The sequence below is a fragment of the Sciurus carolinensis genome, chromosome 9 (genome assembly GCF_902686445.1).
Source record: "Sciurus carolinensis chromosome 9, mSciCar1.2, whole genome shotgun sequence".
Classification (NCBI taxonomy): domain Eukaryota; kingdom Metazoa; phylum Chordata; class Mammalia; order Rodentia; family Sciuridae; genus Sciurus; species Sciurus carolinensis.
Window position 1 is genome coordinate 31,339,563 of NC_062221.1, and position 19,164 is coordinate 31,358,726.

Below are 19,164 nucleotides of genomic sequence, written 5' to 3' on the forward strand. Positions count from 1 at the left end.
TTGTTAAGGATTTTTGCATCTATATTCATCAGAGATATTGGTCTAAAATTTTCTTTCCTTGATGTGTCTTTGTCTGGCTTGGGTATGAGTGTGATACTAGCTTCATAGAATGAGTTTGGAAGGGTTCCCTCTTTTTCTATTTCTTGGAATACTTTGAGAAGTATTAGAGTGAGTTCTTTGAAGATCTTGTAGAACTCAGCTGAAAATCCGTCTGGTCCTGGACTTTTCTTGGTTGATAGGCTTTTAATAGCTTCTTCTATTTCATTGCTTGAAATTGATCTGTTTAAATTGTGTATGTCCTCCTGGTTCAATTTGGGAGGATCATATATCTCTAGAAATTTGTTGATGTCTTTGATATTTTCTATTTTGTTGGAGTATAGATATTCAAAGTTGCTTCTAATTATGTTATGTATTTCAGTGGTGTCTGTCATGATATTTCCTTTTTCATCATGAATTTTAGTAATTTGAGTTTTCTTTCTCCTTCTCTTTGTTAGTGTAGCTAAGGGTTTGTCTATTTTGTTTACTTTTTCAAAGAACCAACTTTTTGTTTTGTCAATTTTTAAATTGTTTCTTTTGTTTCAATTTCATTGATTTTCACTCTGATTTTAATTATTTCCTGTTTTCTATTACTTTTGGTGTTGTTCTGTTCTTTTTCTAGGGCTTTAAGATGTCATATTAGGTCATTTAGTTTTTGACTTTTTATTCTTTTCTTGAATGTGCTCCACGCAATGAATTTTCCTCTTAGTACCGCTTTCATAGTGTCCCAGAGATTTTGATATATTGTATCACCATTCTCATTTACCTCTAAGAATTTTTTTTATCTCCACCCTGATGTTTTCTGTTATCCATGCTTCATTTGATAGCATATTATTTAGTCTCCAGGTGTTGGAGTAATTTCTGTTTTTTTTATTTTGTCATTGATTTTTAATTTCATTCCACTATGATCTGATAGAACACAAGGTAGTATCTCTATTTTTATTTTTTTTGCATTTACTAAGGGCTGCTTTGTGGCATAAAATAAGGTCTATTTTCCATGTGCTGCTGAGAAGAAAGTGTATTGGCTCATTGATGGATGGTATATTCTATATATGTCTGTTAAGTCTAAGTTAGTGATTGATTGTGTTCTATGGTTTCTTTGTTTAATTTTTGTTTGGAAGATCTATCCAGTGGTGACAGCAGTGTGTTAAAGTCACCCGGAATTATTGTGTTGTGGTGTATTTGATTCCTGGAATTGAGAAGGATTTGTTTGTTGTACATGGATATGCCATTGTTTGGGGCATAAATATTTACAATCATTATGTAACTCAGGAGGCTGATATAGGAAGATCAAAATTTGAGACCAGCCTTAGCAAGACTCAGTCTCATAAATAAATAAATAAATAAATAAATAAATAAATACATCTGGGAATGTGACTTAGTGGTTAAGTGTCCCTAGATTAAATCTCTAGTGTCCCCCCCAAAAAAGGCAATACATTTTTCTCATAATAACAAGCTTATTCCAAGCAGATGCATATGTGCAATTTTTTTAGTGAGAGGTTTATAGTTATACATAGTGGTTGGGTTCATCCTGACAAACTCATACATGCATGGAATTCAATTTCAGTTCATATCCCCACCCTTTTCCCCCTGGCCCTCCTTTTCGTCCCTCTTTCTCCTTCTACTCTACTAAACTTACTTTCGCTGGTCTATTTGTATTTGATTGATTCTTTTTACTTATACATAAAGATAAAATTCCCAGTGACGTATTTAAGTATGCATATAACAAGATTTTTTTAGGATTTCTTTATGCATTGCCTTCCCTTTTCCATTCTGCCACTCTGCCTCTCAGTCTTCTATATTACTGATCTTTATGATATTCTATCCTTCCCTTCCCCTTTTCTTTATTTTATTTTAGCTTCCACATATGAGAGAAAACATTCAACCTTTCATTTTCTGAGTTTGGCTAATTTCACTTAGCATGCTATTCTCCGTTTCCATCTATCTACTTTCTAATACCTTAATATCATTCTTCTTTATGACTAAGTAGAACTTCCTTCTGTTCATATACCACAATTTCTTGATCCATTCATCAATTTACAGGCACCTGAATTGATTCCATAATTTAGTTTTTGTGAACTGTGTTGCTATAAACCTTGAGGTGTTTGTGTCACTATAGTATGCTAATTTTAAAAATACCAAGGAGTAGAGCAGCTAGGTCATATGGTGGTTCCATCCCTAGGTTTTTGAGGAATCTCCTCCATACAGCTTTCCATAGTGGTTATACTGATCTGCTGTTCCACTAACAATGTATAAGTGTACCTGTTTCCCCACAACCTTGCCAGCATTTATTATCGTTTGTGTTCTTAATCATTGTCATTCTATTTGGAGTAAGATGAAATCTTAGTGTGGTTTCGATTTGCATTTCCCTGATTGCTAGCGATATTGAATAGTTTTTCATATATTCGTTGGTCCTTTGTGTTTCTTCTTTTGAGAAGTTTCTGTTTAGTGCTTTTGCCCATTTATTGATTGGGTTATTTGACTTTCTTGGTTTTAAGTTTTTTGAGTTCTTTATATATTCTAGATATTAAACCCCTATTGGAGAAGTAACTGACCAACATTTTCTCCCATGTAGTTTTTTGCTTCGCAATATTTCCCTTCATTGTGCAGAAGCTTTTTAGTTCAGTGGCATCCCACTTATTGATTCTTGGTTTTATTTCTTGCACTTCAGGGATCTTATTAAGAAAGTTGATGCCAGCACTTACATGATGGAGTGTTGACCCTATATTTTACAACAGTTGCAAGATTTCTGATCTAATTCTTAAGTCTTTGATTCATTTTGATTTGAGTTTTGTGATAGGGGTCTAGTTTCATTCTTCTACATGTAGCTATCCAGTTTTCCAAACATAATTCGTTTAAAAGGCTATCTTTTCTCCAAAATATATTGTTGGCACCTTTGACAAGTATAAGATAGCTGTAGATATGTGGATTTCTCTCTGTGTCTTCTGTTCTGTTCCTTTGGTCTTCATGTCTATTTTGATGCCAATACCATGGTGTTTTTGTTACTACAGTTCTGTAAAATTGCAGATCAGGTATTATGATGCCCTCTGCTTTGTTTTTCCTTGCTTAGGAAAAATGTTTTTCCTTCTTTCCTTATTCTGGGTCTCTTATTCTTCCAAATGATTTTAAAATTTGTTTTTTCTAATTATGTGAAGAATGTCATTGGTATTTTGATGGGAATTGCATTGAATCTGAACATTGATTTTGGTAGTTTGATGATTTTGACAATATTAATTCTGCCTATCCTAGAACCTGGAATGTCTTTCCCTCTTCTCTGGTCTTCTTCAATTTCTTTCTTCAGCATTCTATAATTTTCATTGTAGAGCTCATTTACCTCTTTGGCTAGATTAATTCTCAAGGTGGGGTTTTTTTATGTTATTAAGAATAGGCAGGTTTCCCTGAATTCTTTCTCAGCTGAATCACTGTTGGAGTATAAGAAAGCTATTGATTTATGGGTGTTGATCTTATATCCTGCTACGTTGCTGAACTCATAAGTCTTCTGGTGGAATTTTTTGGGGTCTTCTAGATTTAGAATCATGTCATTGGCAAACAGAGAAAATTTGACTTCTTTCCATTTGTATCCCTTTGATTTCCTTTTCTTGCCTGATCACTCTGGCTGATGTTTCAAGGATTATATTCAATAGGAAAGGTGAGAGTGGACATCCTTGTCTTGTTTCTGGTTTTAGAGGAAATGCTTTTAGTTTTTCTCCATTCAATATGATGTTGACTTTGCCTTTATCATAAATGGTCTTTATGATGTTTAAGTAAGTTCCTTCAATCCCTGTCTTCTCTAACATTTTTAACATGAGTGCTATTGGATTTCATCAAAGGCCTTTTCTGCAGCTATTGAGATGATCATGTGATTCTTGTCCTTAATTCTGTTTAAGTGATATTTTAGTTAGCTTTTTGCTACTGTGACTAAAAGACAAGACATGAACAATTTTAGAGGAAGAAAGTTTATTTGGGGGCTCATGATTTCAGAAGCCTCAGTCCACAGAGAGCCATCTCCATTCCTTGGGACTTGAGGGGAGGCAGAACATCAGGGCAGAAGAATGTGACAGAGGGAAGCAGCTCATATGATGATCAGAAAGCACAGAGGGAGACTCCATTTGCCAGATACATAATGTATACCCCAAAGACAGAACCCCAATGACCACCTCCTCCAGTCACACCCTACCGACCTTCAGTTACCACTCAGTAATCCTATCAAGGCATTAATTCAATGATTGGGTTAAGGCTCTCATAACCCAATCATTTGTTCTTTAAACCTTCTTGCACTGTCTCACACAGAGCATTTGGGGGACAAATCACATCCAAACCATAGCAAGTGGTGAATTACATTCATTGATATGTATATGTTGAACCAACCTTGCATACCTGGGATGAAACCCACTTGATCATGGTGTTTATCTTTTTGACAGGTTTTTTAAATATGGTTTGCTAATATTAAGGATTTTTACATCCATGTTCATCAAGGATATGGGTCTGTAGTTTTCGTTTCTTGATGCATCTTTATCTGGTTTTGGTGTTAGACTTCACAGAATGTATTTGAGAATGTTCCCTTCTCTCAATTTTATGGAATAATTTGAGAAAGACTGGTGTTAGCTGTTCTGTAAAGTTCTGGTAGAATTCAGCTAAGAATCCATTCAGTCCTGAGCTTTTCTTTTTTGAAAGACTTTTTATTGCTATTTCAATTTCATTACTTGATATTGGTCTGTTTGGATTTTCTGTATCTTTCTGATTCAATTTGGGCAAGTCATATGTGTTTAGAAATTTGTCACTATCTTCCAGGTTTTCCAGTTTATTGAAGTATAAAATTTTCAAATAGGTTCTGATAATCCTCTGGATTTCAGAAGGATCTGTGGTGATGTCTCCTTTTTCATCTCTGATCATGTTGATTTGGGTCTTCCCACTCTTTCTTTTGGTTACTTTGGCTAAGGGTTTGTCAATTTTATTTATCTTTCAAAAAACCAACTCTTCGTTGCATTGATTCTGTGTTTTGTTTTCTTATTCACAATTTTATTGATTTCAGCACTGATTTTAATTATTTCCTATCTTCTACTGATTTTGAAATTGGTTTGTTCTTTTTTTCTAAGGCCTTGAGGTAAAGCCTATTTATTTGGGAACTCTCTATTTTTTAATGTAGGCACTCATTACTATAAATTTTCTCTTAGAACTCTTTTCACAACTCAAACTGCATCAAAGACTTAGGCATTAGAACAGAGACCCTGCACCTAATAGAAGAAAAATTAGGCCCACAATTTCACCATGTCAGCCTAAGTTCTGACTTCCTTAACAAGTCTGCTAAAGTGCAAGAAGTAAAATCAAGAGTCAATAAATGTGACAAATTCAAACTAAAAAGCTTCTTGTAGGCAAAGGAGACAAGCAATAACATGAAGAGAGAGCCTACAGAATGGGAGAAAACCTTTACCACATGCACTTCAGATAGAGCACTAATCTGCAGAATATATAAATAACTCAAAAAACTTAACACACACACACACACACAAAAAAAAAACTGCAACCCCAATCAATAAATGAGCAAAGTAACTGAATAGACACTACACAGACAAAGAAATACAATCGATCAGCAAATATAGGAAAAAACGTTATACATCTCTAGCAATTAGAGAAATGCAAATTAAAACTACTCTAAGATTTCATCTTCCTCCAGTCAGAATGGCAATTATCAAGAATTCAAGCAACAATAAATGTTGGTGAGGATATGGGGAAAAGGTATACTCATGCATTACTGGTGGGATTGCACATTGGTGCAACCATTATGGAAAGCAGTATGGAGATTCCTAAGAAAACTTGGAATGGAACTACCATTTGACCCAGCTATCCCACTCCTTGGCTTATAACCAAAGGACGTAACATCAACATACTCAGTGAAGCAGCCACATCAATGTTTATAGCGGCTCAACTCACAATAGTTAAACTATGGAGCCCATCAACAGATGAATGGATAAAGAAAATGTGGTATATATATATATACAATGGATTATTACTCAGCCTTAAAGAAGAATGAAATTCTGGCATTTGCAGGTAAATGGATGGAGCTAGAAAATATCATGCTAGGTGAAATAAGCCAATTCCCCAAAACCAAGGCCAAATGCTTTCTCTGATATGTGGATGCTAATTCACAGTGGGGTGGGGGACTAGGGAAGAAGAGAGTTACTTTAGATTAGGTAGAGATGAATGAAGGAAGGGGAGGGGGATGAGGATGGGAAGGATGGTAGAATGAATCAGACATTATTACCCTATGTACATATATACTTCTTGATTTCAATTCTCATTTCTTCTTTGATCCATTCTTCATTTAAGAGAGTACTGTTCAATCTCCATATGTTTATGTGGTTTCTGTTATTTTTCTTGCTGTTGATATATAAGTTATGGTCTGATAGGATACATGGGATCATATCAATTCTTTCATATTTGTTAATATTTGCTTTGTTGCCTAGAATATGGTCTATTTTGGAAAAGTTCTATTTTGGGAAAGTTGCTGAAAAGATGGAGTGATATTCTATAGACGTCTGTTAGGTTCATTTCATTTCTAGTGTTATTTAGGTTGGAGATATTATTGATTTTAGGTTGTGATGACCTATCACTGATAAGAATGTGTTAAAAATCACCCAGTATTATTATGTGGGGGTTTATCTGGGATTTAATGTCCTGGAGTATTTTTTTAATGTAATTGGGTACACTGTTGCCATTTGGGGCATAAATATTTATTATCATTATATCTTCCTGTTAGATTGTTCCCTTTACCAGGTTATAGTGCATTCTTTGTCACTTCTGATTTTTTTTTTTCCTGGAAATCTGCTTTGGTAGATATGAGAATAGCTTTTCCTGCTTGTTTTCAGGGTCCATACGCTTGGAATGTTTTTCCCATCTTTCTACCTTCATCCTGCCTTAGGCTATGAGTCTCTATGTGAAAGTTTTCAAAGGAACATCTCATGGTCTATTTTGTATAGATGAAGATGGTCTGGTGTGGATCTGTATTGATTCTGGGCAGAGCTAAATTAGGTCATGGAAATCACAAGATTTGAAAAGTTGTAACAAGGAGATATGGGTAAGAAGATGGACATATTTTGATTGTACCCAGAGTAGGTGAATAACTGTACCATATAGATAATTGTCAAATTATTCCTTCTACAGAGAAGTTTCTCAATAATCAGGTGAACAAAATGGTCTTACTTCAGAAATATGTTTATGAGTTCATTTTAGAAGTCTCCATAGAGGCAAAGAAGTAGATTATACATAGGTTCAAAATTGACTTCCCACACTGGTGCTGACAGTTACTTCATCTCCTGTGTATTATACTTCAGCAGTGACCGATACTTGAGCCCTGATCCAGCTGCCAGCCCTTCAGTATCAACTAGCCATCAAGTGGCACGTTGATTACATAAGCCCGTTTCCATCGGAAAAAGGACAGCAATTTTTCCTCATTATAACATATATATATTGTAGATACAAGTTTATTTTTCTTGCATGCCAAATTCTTATCTACATGGTTATCTATAGATCTACTAAATACCTGTGTTCTTGGTATCTCCTTAACCATGCTTATGACCTGAGAATTTGTTTATTGGTAAATGAAGTAAAGTATTAAACTGATACCTTTTTTTTGGCACCAGGGATTGAAACCAACAGTTTTTAAACCCTGAGCCACATCCCCAGCACCCCTGCCTTTTTTTTTTTTTTTTTTTTTTTTTTTTTTTGAGACAGGGTATCACTGAGTTGCTTAGAACCTTTCTTTTAGAGCCTCACCAAGTTGCTGAGGCTGACTTTGAACTTGCAATCCTCCTGTGTCAGCTTCCTGAGCCACAGGGATTACAAGCATGTACAACCATGCCCAGCTAAACTGATATCACTGAAATTTACTCATCTTACCCAGAAGTGGATGAGCTTTTAGAAAGTTAGAAGGTCATTTGGGAGACTCAGTTAATATACCAGTTGGGAAACTCTACCTTCTGAGATTGTAATGTATTAGTTAGTATGTTAATATGTATCTTCCATGACCACAATACATGGGTTCAGGAACCAATAGATAAAAAGTATATATGACATTTCTCATTAATAAATCTAATGACCCTGTTATATTTTGAATATGAACTATTCCCCCCAAAACTCCTATGTTAATGCAGGAGGTAAAATTATTAGATTATGAGGGGTATGACCTAATCAATTATTAATTCATTTGATGGATTTATATATATAAATATTTTTATATAAATTTTTATATAAATATTCATATATATATTTTTTGATACTGGGAATTGAACCCAATTATGCTTTACCACTGAGCTGTACACCCAGTCCTTATGTTTTATTTTGAGACAAGTTCTCATTAAGTTGCTAAGGTTCTCACTAAATTACTGAGGCAGTTCTCAAACTTGCAATCCTCTGCTTAAGCCTCCTGAGTAACTGGATTAGTGGCCTGTGCCATCATTCCTGGCATGATTAATAATTTGCATGGACTAACTTGGTGGTTAACTAAATGGGGTGAGGCCAAAAGAAGTAGGTCGCTGGGGGCATGCCTTTCAGGTTTATATTTTGTTCCTATGCCTCATTTGCTCTCTCTGCTTCCTGGCTACCATTAGCAGAGCAGTTTCCTTCTGCTTTGCCCTTCCGTTGTGATGTTCTGCCTTGTCTCCAGCCCAGAATTGATGGAGTTGGAAAACCATGAATTGAACCTCTGAGACTGGGATTAAAACAAACTTTTCCTCTTCTAAGTTGTTCTAGTCAGGTATGTTGGTCACAGCAACAAAAATCTGACTAGCAGACCCACTCCTAAAATTTTTACTTTCTGTCCCTGCAACTTTTAATGCTTTTGTTCTTACAGTCTTATTATCAAGAGAGGAATGAGTTAATCAGGACTCAATTTCCATTGAACTGAGAATTGAGACTTAACACATAATTCTTTTGGATTCTTCATGCTTCATGAACAAAGAAGGAAAAAGATTACATATTTTGACTGGGGTGCTTGATTCTGATTTTAAAGGGGGAAGTAAGGTTTCTATCACACACTGAAGTCAAGCTGGCAAATATTTGGACCCTAAAGTATACTATGCCTTCTACTAATATTGTGCCCAAAGGTAAAAGCAGATGTAAAACCCCAGGGATCTATATATCAGAGTCATAAGCCTCAGACCTTTTGGAAAGAAAGGTTAGGCCCTCTCTTCAAGTAAATTATTCTAACCATTTAAGCTTTTGGCTGAAGGCAAAGGGATTATAGAATAAGTAGTAGAGGAAGGAAGTTATAAATACTATCTATAGATGCATGACCTATAGTAGCTGAACTTATTTTCTTCCTAAGTTTTTCCCCCCTTGTCCTTTTCACTTATGATTAACTTCACAATTTAGTTTATAGATATCAGGATATCAATGCTAAGTTGTGAATTAGAGGAAGAAAAAAACGTTATCTAAAGATAAATGAAGTTACTGGTGAGATTCTGTGTCTTAAAGGGAGAGGATAAATGTGCAAGGAACAGTTGCATTATTTACAAGGAATAGTTGCATAATGAGAGGCAGGAAGATGTTGTAGCAATTTGTAGTTTGAAGTTTTAGTGTGGGAAGAAGGCTGAATGGATGCTGAGCAGCCAAAGGAATGGACAGTGGCAAATATTACTGATTGGCTCATTCTACACCTTTCTGGGTCATTGTAGCTTCCTGGGCTTTAGAAACAGAAAACTAATGACTACCATATTACCAAGACTCCCTTGAAGTGTAGTCATGGTTGTTCATGCTTTCCACCAGAAGATGCACCCCTATTAGAATTGGTAGGCAGAAGTGAGCATCACAAGGCAGAGGCCATGCAGTTCTGGCTGGCACAATTGTAGAGGATTTTGCTTTTTTCTACTGCAGCTATTGGAGAGATACTGACTCAATCTTGGATTCATGGGTATCAAGCATTAGGTGGTCACAGCAGGGACATATCTGCTAGAAATGATATCCTATGGTATGGTTCCTCATTTCTCCTGGCTGTCTTGTCAATAGTTATACAACATCAAAACTTGATTCCTTGGCCCTCCCAAACATGCTATAAGCAATACCCTGTGATAAATTCCTTTCTGCATAGGCAAGTGAGAGTATTCTCTGTTATCTAAAACTAACTCTAATTTATGTTTCTAAATTAGTCAACAACAAGGGGAATAGAAGTTCCCAATTTTGAGGTAGGGGTAGGGTGGGATGAGGTGGATGTTTGAGACTCAGACAGATAACCAGCTGACCTCCTTTCCAGTCCTCAGCCACTAAAATTTGACAAATACATCCTCTGCCTCTGTTCTTGTGAAGGTCACCATGACTTTTCTGATGTAACTTGTTGGCAGCATTTGATCCTGTTGCCCACCTACCACTTAGCTGAAAAATCTCCCCTCTTTTAACTTCTCTCTGTGTTCCTCTTCAGTATTCTTCAAGGATCCCTCTATCTCTGCTGCTAATCCTTTAATGAGTATTCATCATTGTTCTATAGTGAATCTGCTTCTTACGCTATGATTCAGGGGTGATTTTAGATTTTCTGTACTTTCACAGTTTTAATTAATTCCTACAATGCTGAATTCCACATTAATTTCTTATAATCTACATTATTAATCCACATTAATTTCTATAATCATCAACTATAGTCTGAGTATTTCTACCTCAGTGTTCACAGTCAGTTTAAGCACGACATAGATGAAAAAACTCAATAGTTTCCTCCTCTCACTTGCTCAAAATCCCTTAAATTGGCAAACTATTCCTTCATTGTATTCCCTATCATGGTGAATGGCACCACAATTCACAAGTGTTGCTCAAACCAATAAAGATACCACCTTCATTTGCCTGTCTGCGTTGCTTAACCAATCAGCCTTCAAGTCTTTCCATTTTAGCTTCTGAAATATTGCTCACTGTTTTTAATCTCTACTGCCTTAGTTTTATTATTATCATTATTATTATTTGTAGTACTGGAGATTGAACCCAGGGGAACCTGACCCTTGAGCTAGTCACAATCCTTTTTATTTTTTATTTTTTATTTTGAGACAGGGTCTCACTAAGTTGCTGAGACTGACCTTGAATTTGTGTACCTCCTGCCTCAGCTTTTAAAGCCACTGAGATTATAGGCATGCACCATCATGCCATATTCTACTGCCTTAGTCTTATTTTATTATTATTTTTTTCTTTTTTAGATGCTGGATATTAAACCCAAGGTCACTTTATCACTGAGCTGCATCCCCAGCCCCTTTTAAAATTTTTTTCATTTTGACACAGGGTCTCAAGTTGCTGAGGCTGGCCTCAAACTTGTGATCTTCCTACCTCAGCCTCCCAAATTACTGGGATTACAGGTGCGTGCCTCCACTACTACCTTAGTTTTAGATATGATTATTTCCAGTCTACTTTACTGCAGCAGCCTCCCAGCTAGTCTTTCTTCCCTCAGTCTTATCTTCCTTTACGTCATTCTTCTTACTGAAGACAGACTAATATATTTGGAACACATGTGGAGTCAAGTCTTGTCTATGGAAGAACATCCTTCACAGGGCTTACTGGTCTTACTGGATTGATTTCTCTAGCATTGTATATTGCACTCCTTGCGCCCTCTAGCATACTTTATATCCAGCTTTACTGAACTCGTCTCAGGTCCTAGAATATGCCGTGTTCTCTTTGGCTCATGGGACAGTGGGCTATTCCTGCTCTAAAGGTAATGATTTTAACTCAGATATTACTTTCTTCAGCAAGTCTTTCACTTCTGTATTTTTTCTTTTTTTTCACTTTTATTACTGATTTTTTAAAATTTATTTTTATTGTAAACAAATGGGACAAATGTTTCTGTTTGTACATGGAGTAACAGCATACCATTTGCATAATCTACATTTACATAGGGTAATGATGTTTGATTCATTCTGTTATTTTTTCCTTCCCCCCACCCCTTCCACCCCTCTTTTCCCTCTACACAGTCCCTCCTTCCTCCATTCTTGCCCCCCTCCCACCCCCCATTATGTGTCATCTGCTTATCAGTGAGATCATTCATCTTTTGGATTTTTGAGATTGGCTTATCTCACTTAGCATGATATTCTCCAATTTCATCCATTTGCCTGCAAATCCCATAATTTTATTATTCTTTATAGCTGAGTAATATTCCATTGTATATATATATACCACAGTTTCTTTATCCATTCATCAATTGAAGGATATCTAGGTTGGTTCCACAATCTGGCTATTGTGAATTGAGCAGCTATGAACATTGATGTGGCTGTATCTCTGTAGTATGCTGATTTTAAATCCTTTGGGTATAGTCCAAGGAGTGGGATACCTGGGTCAAATGGTGGTTCCATTCCAAGTTTTCTGAGGAATCTCCACACTGCTTTCCAGAGTGGCTGCACTAATTTGCAGCCCCACCAGCAATGTATGACTGTACCTTTTTCCCCACATCCTCGCCAACACCTATTGTTGCTTGTATTCTTGATAATCGCCATTCTAATTGGGGTGAGATGGAATCTTAGTGTAGTTTTGATTTGCATTTCTCTTATTACTAAAGATGGTGAACATTTTTTCATATGTTTATTGATTGCTTGTAGATCTTCTGTGAAGTGTCTGTTCATATCATTAGCCCATTTGTTGATTGGGTTATTTGTATTCTTGGTGTAGAGTTTTTTGAGTTCTTCATATATTCTGGAAATTAGTGCTCTATCTGAAGTATGAGTGGCAAAGATATTCTCCCACTCTGTAGGCTCTCTCTTCGCATTGCTGATAGTTTCCTCTCCTGAGAGAAAGCTATTTAGTTTGAATCTATCCCAGTTATTGATTCTTGCTTTTATTTCTTGTGCTATGGGAGTCCTGTTAAGGAAGTCTGATCCTAAGCCAACAAGTTGAAGATTTGGACCTACTTTTTCTTCTATAAGATGCAGGGTCTCTGGTCTGATTTCGAGGTCCTGATCCATTGTGAGTTGATTTTTGTGCAGGCTGAAAGATAGGGGTTTAGTTTCATTCTCTTGCATATGGATTTCCAATTCTCCCAGCACCATTTGTTGAAGAGGCTATCTTTTCTCCATGCATATATTTGGCACCTTTGTCTAGTATGAGAAAATTGTATTTATTTGGGTTTGTGTCCATGTCCTCTGTTCTGTACCATTGATCTACCTGTCTATTTTGGTGCCAGTACCTTGCCGTTCTTTTACTATTGCTTTATAGTAGAATTGAAGATCTTGTATTGCGAAACCCCCTGTTTCATTCTTCCTGCTAAGGATTGCTTTAGCTATTCTGGGTTTCTTATTCTTCCAGATGAATTTCATGATTGCTTGCTCTATTTCTGTAAGGTACGTGATTGGGATTTTAATTGGAATTGCATTGAATCTGTATAGCACTTTTGGTAGTATGGCCATTTTGACAATATTAATTCTGCCTATCCAAGAACATAGGAGATCTTTCCATCTTCTAAGGTCTTCCTCAATTTCTTTCTTCAATGTTTTGTAGTTTTCATTATAGAGATCTTTTACCTCTTTGGTTAGATTGATTCCCAAGTATTTTTTTTTTTTTGAGGCTATTGAAAATGGAGTTGTTTTCCTCATTTCCCTTTCAGCTGTTTTGTCGCTTGCATATAAAAATGCTTTAGATTTATGCATGTTGATTTTATAGCCTGCTAGTTTGCTGAATTCATTGATGAGGTCTAGAAGTTTTCTGGAGGAGGTTTTTGGATCCTCTAAATATAGAATCATGTCATCAGCAAATAGTGACAGCTTAAGTTCCTCTTTTCCTATTCATATCCCTTTAATTTCTTTGGTCTGCCTAATTGCTCTGGCTAGAGTTTCGAGGACAATGTTGAATAGAAGTGGTGAAAGAGGACATCCTGTCTTATTCCCGTTTTTAAAGGGAATGGTTTCAGTTTTTCTCCATTAAGAATGATGTTGGCCATGGGCTTAGCATAAATAGCCTTTACAATGTTCAGGTATGTTCCTACTATCCCTATTTTTTCTAGTGTTTTGAGCATGAAGGGGTGTTGTATTTTGTCGAACACTTTTTCTGCATCAATTGAAATAGGCATATGATTCTTAACCTTAGGTCTATTGACATGATGGATTACGTTTATTGATTTACGGATGTTAAACCATCCTTGCATTCCAGGGATGAACCCCACTTGATCGTGGTGCACAATTTTCTTAATATGCTTTTGGATACGGTTTGCCAATATTTTGTTAAGGATCTTTTTATCTATATTCATCAAGGATATTGGTCTAAAATTTTCTTTCCTTGATGTGTCTTTTCCTGGTTTGGGTATGAGGGTGATATTAGCTTCATAGAATGAGTTTGGTAGGGTACCCTCCTTTTCTATTTCCTGGAATACTTTGAGAAGTATTGGAATGAGTTCTTCTTTGAAGGTCTTGTAAAACTCGGCTGAGAATCTTTCTGGTCCTGGGCTTTTCTTGGATGGTAGATTTTTAATGGCTTCTTCTATTTCATTGCTTGTTATTGATCTGTTTAAATTGTGTATGTCCTCCTGGTTCAGTTTGGGAGGAGCATATGTCTCTAGAAATTTGTCAATGTCTTTGGTAGTTTCTATTTTGTTGGATACAGATTTTCAAAGTAGCTTCTCACTATGTTCTGTATCTCAGTGGTGTCTGTCATGATATTTCCGTTTTCATCACGAATTTTAGTAATTTGAGTCTTCTCTCTTCTTCTCTTAGTGTGGCTAAAGGTTTGTCTATTTTGTTTACTTTCTCAAAGAACCAACTTTTTGTTTTGTCAATTTTTTGAATTGTTTCTTTTGTTTCAATTTCATTGATTTCAGCTCGGATTTTAATTATTTCCATCTTCTACTACTTTTGCTGTTATTCTGTTCTTCTTTTTCTAGGGCTTTGAGCTGTAATGTTAGGTCATTTAGTTGTTGACTTTTCATTCTTTTCTCGAATACGCTCTATGCAATGAATTTTCCTCTTAGTACCGCTTTCATAGTGTCCCAGAGATTTTGATATGTTGTATCGTCATTCTCATTGACCTCTAAGAATTTTTTTTATCTCCTCCCTGATGTTTTTTGTTATCCATGTTTCATTCAATAGCATATTATTTAGTCTCCAGGTGTTCGAGTAATTTCTGTTTTTTATTTTGTCATTGATTTCTATTCTCAGTCCATTATGATCTGATAGAACACAAGGAAGTATCTCTATTTTTTTGCATTTCCTAAGGGCTGCTTTGTGGCATAACATATGGTCTATTTTCAAGAAGGTTCCATGTGCTGCTGAGAAGAAAGTGAATCCACTCTTTGATGGATGGAATATTCTATATATGTCTACTAAGTCTAGGTTATTGATTGTGTTATTGAGTTCTATGGTTTCTTTGGTTGGTTTTTGTTTGGAAGATCTATTCAGTGGTGACAGCAGTGCATTAAAGTCACCCAGAATTATTGTGTTGTGGTCTATGTGATTCCTGAAATTGAGAAGGATTTGTTTGATGTACAGGGATGCACCATTGTTTGGGGCATAAATATTTATTATCGTTATGTCTTCCTGATTTATGGTTCCCTTAAGCAGTGTGAAATGTCCTTCTTTATCCCTTCTGACTAACTTTGGCTTGCAGTTCACTTTATCTGATATAAGGATGGAAACCCCCGTTTTTTTACTGAGTCCATGTGCGTGGTAGGTTTTTTCCCATCCTTTCACCTTTAGTCTGTGGATGTCTTTTTCTATGAGATGAGTCTCTTGCAGGCAGCATATTGTTGGGTCTTTCTTATTAATCCATTCTGCCAATCTATGTGTTTTGATTGATGAGTTTAGGCCATTAACTTTCAGGGTTAGTATTGAGATATGATTTGTATTCCCAGTCATTTGGCATATTTTTGGTTTTTAAGTTGACTTGGGGGGCTGGGGAGATAGCTCAGCTGGTAGAGTGCTTGCCTCGCAAGCACAAGGCCCTGAGTTCGATCCCCAGTACCGCAAAAAAAAAAAAAAAAAAAAAAAAATTAAGTTGGCTTGGTTTCTCCTTTGAGTGTTTTTTCTCTAAGGTAGTTCCTCCCTTTGCTGACCGCCATTGTTTTTCATTTCCTCCTCATGGAATATTTTGTTGAGAACATTCTGTAGTGCAGGCTTTCTATTTGTAAATTCTTTTAACTTTTGTTTATCATGGAAGGATTTTATTTCATCTTCAAATCTGAAGGTTAGTTTTGCTGGGTATAGGATTCTTGGTTGGCAACCATGTTCTTTCAGAGCTTAAAATACGTTGTTCCAGGCCCTTCTAGCTTTTAGAGTCTGGGTTGAGAAGTCAGCTGCTATCCATATTGGTCTCCCCCTGTATGTAATCTGATGCTTTTCTCTCGTGGCCTTCAAAATCCGATCTTTATTTTGAATGTTAAGCATTTTCATTATAATGTGCCTTGGTGTGGATCTGTTGTGGTTTTGTGCATTTGGTGTTCTGTAAGCCTCTTGTATTTGATTTTCCATTTCATTCTTCGGGTTTGGGAAATTTTCTGATATTATTTCGTTGAATAGGTTGTTCCTTCCTTTGGTTTGTATCTCTGTGCCTTCCTCAATCCCAATAATTCTTAAATTTGGTCTTTTCCTGATGTCCCATAGTTCTTGGAGATTTTGTTCATGATTTCTTACCATCTTCTCTGGGCAACTTTATTTTCAAGATTAAATATTTTGTCTTCATTGTCTGAGGTTCTGTCTTCCAAGTGGTCTAGTCTTTTGGTGATGCTTTCCATTGAGTTTTTTATTTGGTTTATTGTTTCCTTCATTTCAAGGATTTCTGTTTGATTTTTTTTTTTGAGAATCTCTATCTCTTTGTTGAAATGATCTTTTGCTTCCTGCAGGTGCTCTTTCAGCTTATTGGTATTATCATTCATTGCCTGCATTTGCTCTCTTATCTCATCCTTTGCTTCGCAAATCATCTTAATCATGTATAATCTGAAGTCCTTTTCTGACATTTCTTCTAACACACTGTCATTGGATTCTATCAATATAGAATCTAGATTTGTTTGGATCATTTTCTTCCCTTGTTTTTTCATGTTGTTCATGTATCTTCCCCTCTAGAAGTGCAGATCTGGGGTATTACAGATTTCCCCCTATAGGCTTATAGTGGCCCTATAGGTTTCCAAAACCCTTTCTTTAAGGGGAGATCAATATTAGCAGTGCCCAATTCAGATACTATGCAACCCTAGACCAAATAGCCCCTATGAGGACAATAACAAAATTGTCATAATAAACAGAATGAGTTCAAATATTATCTTCAGTAAAACAAACAAATTTGCAATAAGGTCTGCAGTTTCAAATGGAGGACAAAGCGGATACAGAGGGATGTAGAATGTGGCTGTTAATGGGATAAGAAAAGAATATACAGAAGTTCTAGATAATAGAAAGGGTGAGAGTGTAATCAAAAGAAATTGGATGTTAGCATGCAAAAAAGGGAGAAAGAGACTCTGAGGGAACAGGTGAACAAAAGGAAAAGAGAGCAAGAAAAGTAAAGAAATAAAAACTTAAATTTTTTCAATAAGGAGAAAAAAGAAAATCTACAGTATAATAGCCATATAGTAATGAAAACTCTCAGAGTTCAGTAGCCTGATGCATGAGAGGTACCTGACAATGAGCTTCAAGCCTCCAGCAGGTGTCTCAGGATGGGATTTGCCCCACCTAAAGATCAGAGCTCCGGCTTCCAGGATTTTCCAAGATGGCTTCTCTGGCTTCGAAATGTGTTGGCAAATGGGGACTGCAGCTCAGGGTGTGGCCGTGGTCAGCAGGAGGTCCTGGAGGCGGGATGCGGTTGGTCAGGCAGGGGTCCTGGAGGTCGGGTGTGTTTGGTGTGGTTGTGGGATCTTGGAGGCCGGTTGCAATCAGTTGGTCTGGGGTCCCGGTGATAGGGCGCAGTTGGTCCGGGGGTCCTGGTGGCAAGGAGCAGTCAGTCGATGTGAGGGTCCCAGAGGCAGGGAGTGATCAGTCAGGCTGAGGGATCCTAGAGACGGGGCTCAGTCAGTCTGGCCAGGGGTCCCATGGGGCCTGGCTGTTGTCTCAAAATGGTGGCAGCCACGTGTAATCAAAACTGCAGATACTGTAACAGTGAACTTCCAGGCAACAGCAGGCAGCTGGTGCTCTACTGGCCGTCGGCGATCAGTTTGCTGACTGTTGTTGGATGATCGGGAGGTGAACCTTGTGCATTGGGTGATGGATAGGTGTAAGGCAGGCGATGGACAGGCGAGAGGCAGGCAAATGGCGAAAGATAGGTGCCTGACAGTGAGCAATCTGCACTCAAAAATTGCGTCAATATGCTGGCAGATTGCAGGTGATTACAGCAGACAAATGGGGTAAACAGCAGGGGATCAATAAGCAGCAAAACTGCCTTACCAAGAAACAGATATCCTCTGCTTGAAACCAGAGTTATGGAGCGACAAGGAACGCAGCCTCCCTCTGGTCCGCCATCTTGGATCTCTCACTTCTGTATTTTTGCTCCTGCTTTGTTCTTCAACAGCAGGGAAGAACACTGTACTCCCCATATAATATGCTTGTCATATGCAATTGTAAGTATTGATTTACTTTTCTGTATTGCCCAAATAGAACTAGCTCTATGGAGAAAAGAGTTGTGTCTATTTTGTACATTGTTGATAAAGGTCCCATCATCTAACAGAGAACCCAGCACTTAAAATTTGGTGAAATGAGCAAACAGTTAACACAACTAGTAGTAGGGAGGCATATGATAGGGGGTAATAAGGAAATAGTTGTTAGCAGGACTCGGTGGCGCACACCTATAATCCCAGCAACTCAGAAGGAGGATGGTGAGTTCAAAGACAGCCTCAGCAAAAAAGCAAGGCACTAAACAACTCAGTGAGACCCTGTCTCTAAATAAAATACAAAATAGGACTGGGGATGTAGCTCAGTGGTTCAGTTCCCCTGAGTTCAATCCCTGGTATCCAGAAAAAAAGAAAAAAAAAACTGTTTATTAATTACTGCCTAGTAATTATAATTGTAAAGATTTAGGATTAACTAATATTGAACACTTGAATAAATTCCAATCCCTGTCAAGCCTCTTACCTTATGTCAATGTTATCAGCCCTGTGTTTCTTTTTACATTACAAACTTTTTAAAAAAAACTTTATGGGGATTGGAGTTGTGGCTCAGTGGTAGAGCACTTGTCTAGCATGTGTGAGGCACTGGGTTCAATTCTCAGTACCAC

General features: G+C 36.9%; 1 protein-coding gene across 4 annotated transcripts in view; it reads left to right on the top strand.

Moving 5' to 3' along the window:
- Positions 1 to 19,164, top strand: part of Arl14 (ADP ribosylation factor like GTPase 14) — a 96,168-nt gene that overhangs the window by 19,033 nt on the left and 57,971 nt on the right. Inside the window, exon 3 of one of the 4 annotated variants that reach the window (XR_007110113.1) lies at positions 18,370 to 18,511. The exons of the other annotated variants lie outside the window; for them this stretch is intronic. The gene's annotated coding sequence lies outside the window, so the exon portion shown is untranslated. The remainder of the gene's footprint in view (positions 1 to 18,369; positions 18,512 to 19,164) is intronic. 4 annotated transcript variants of the gene reach the window in all.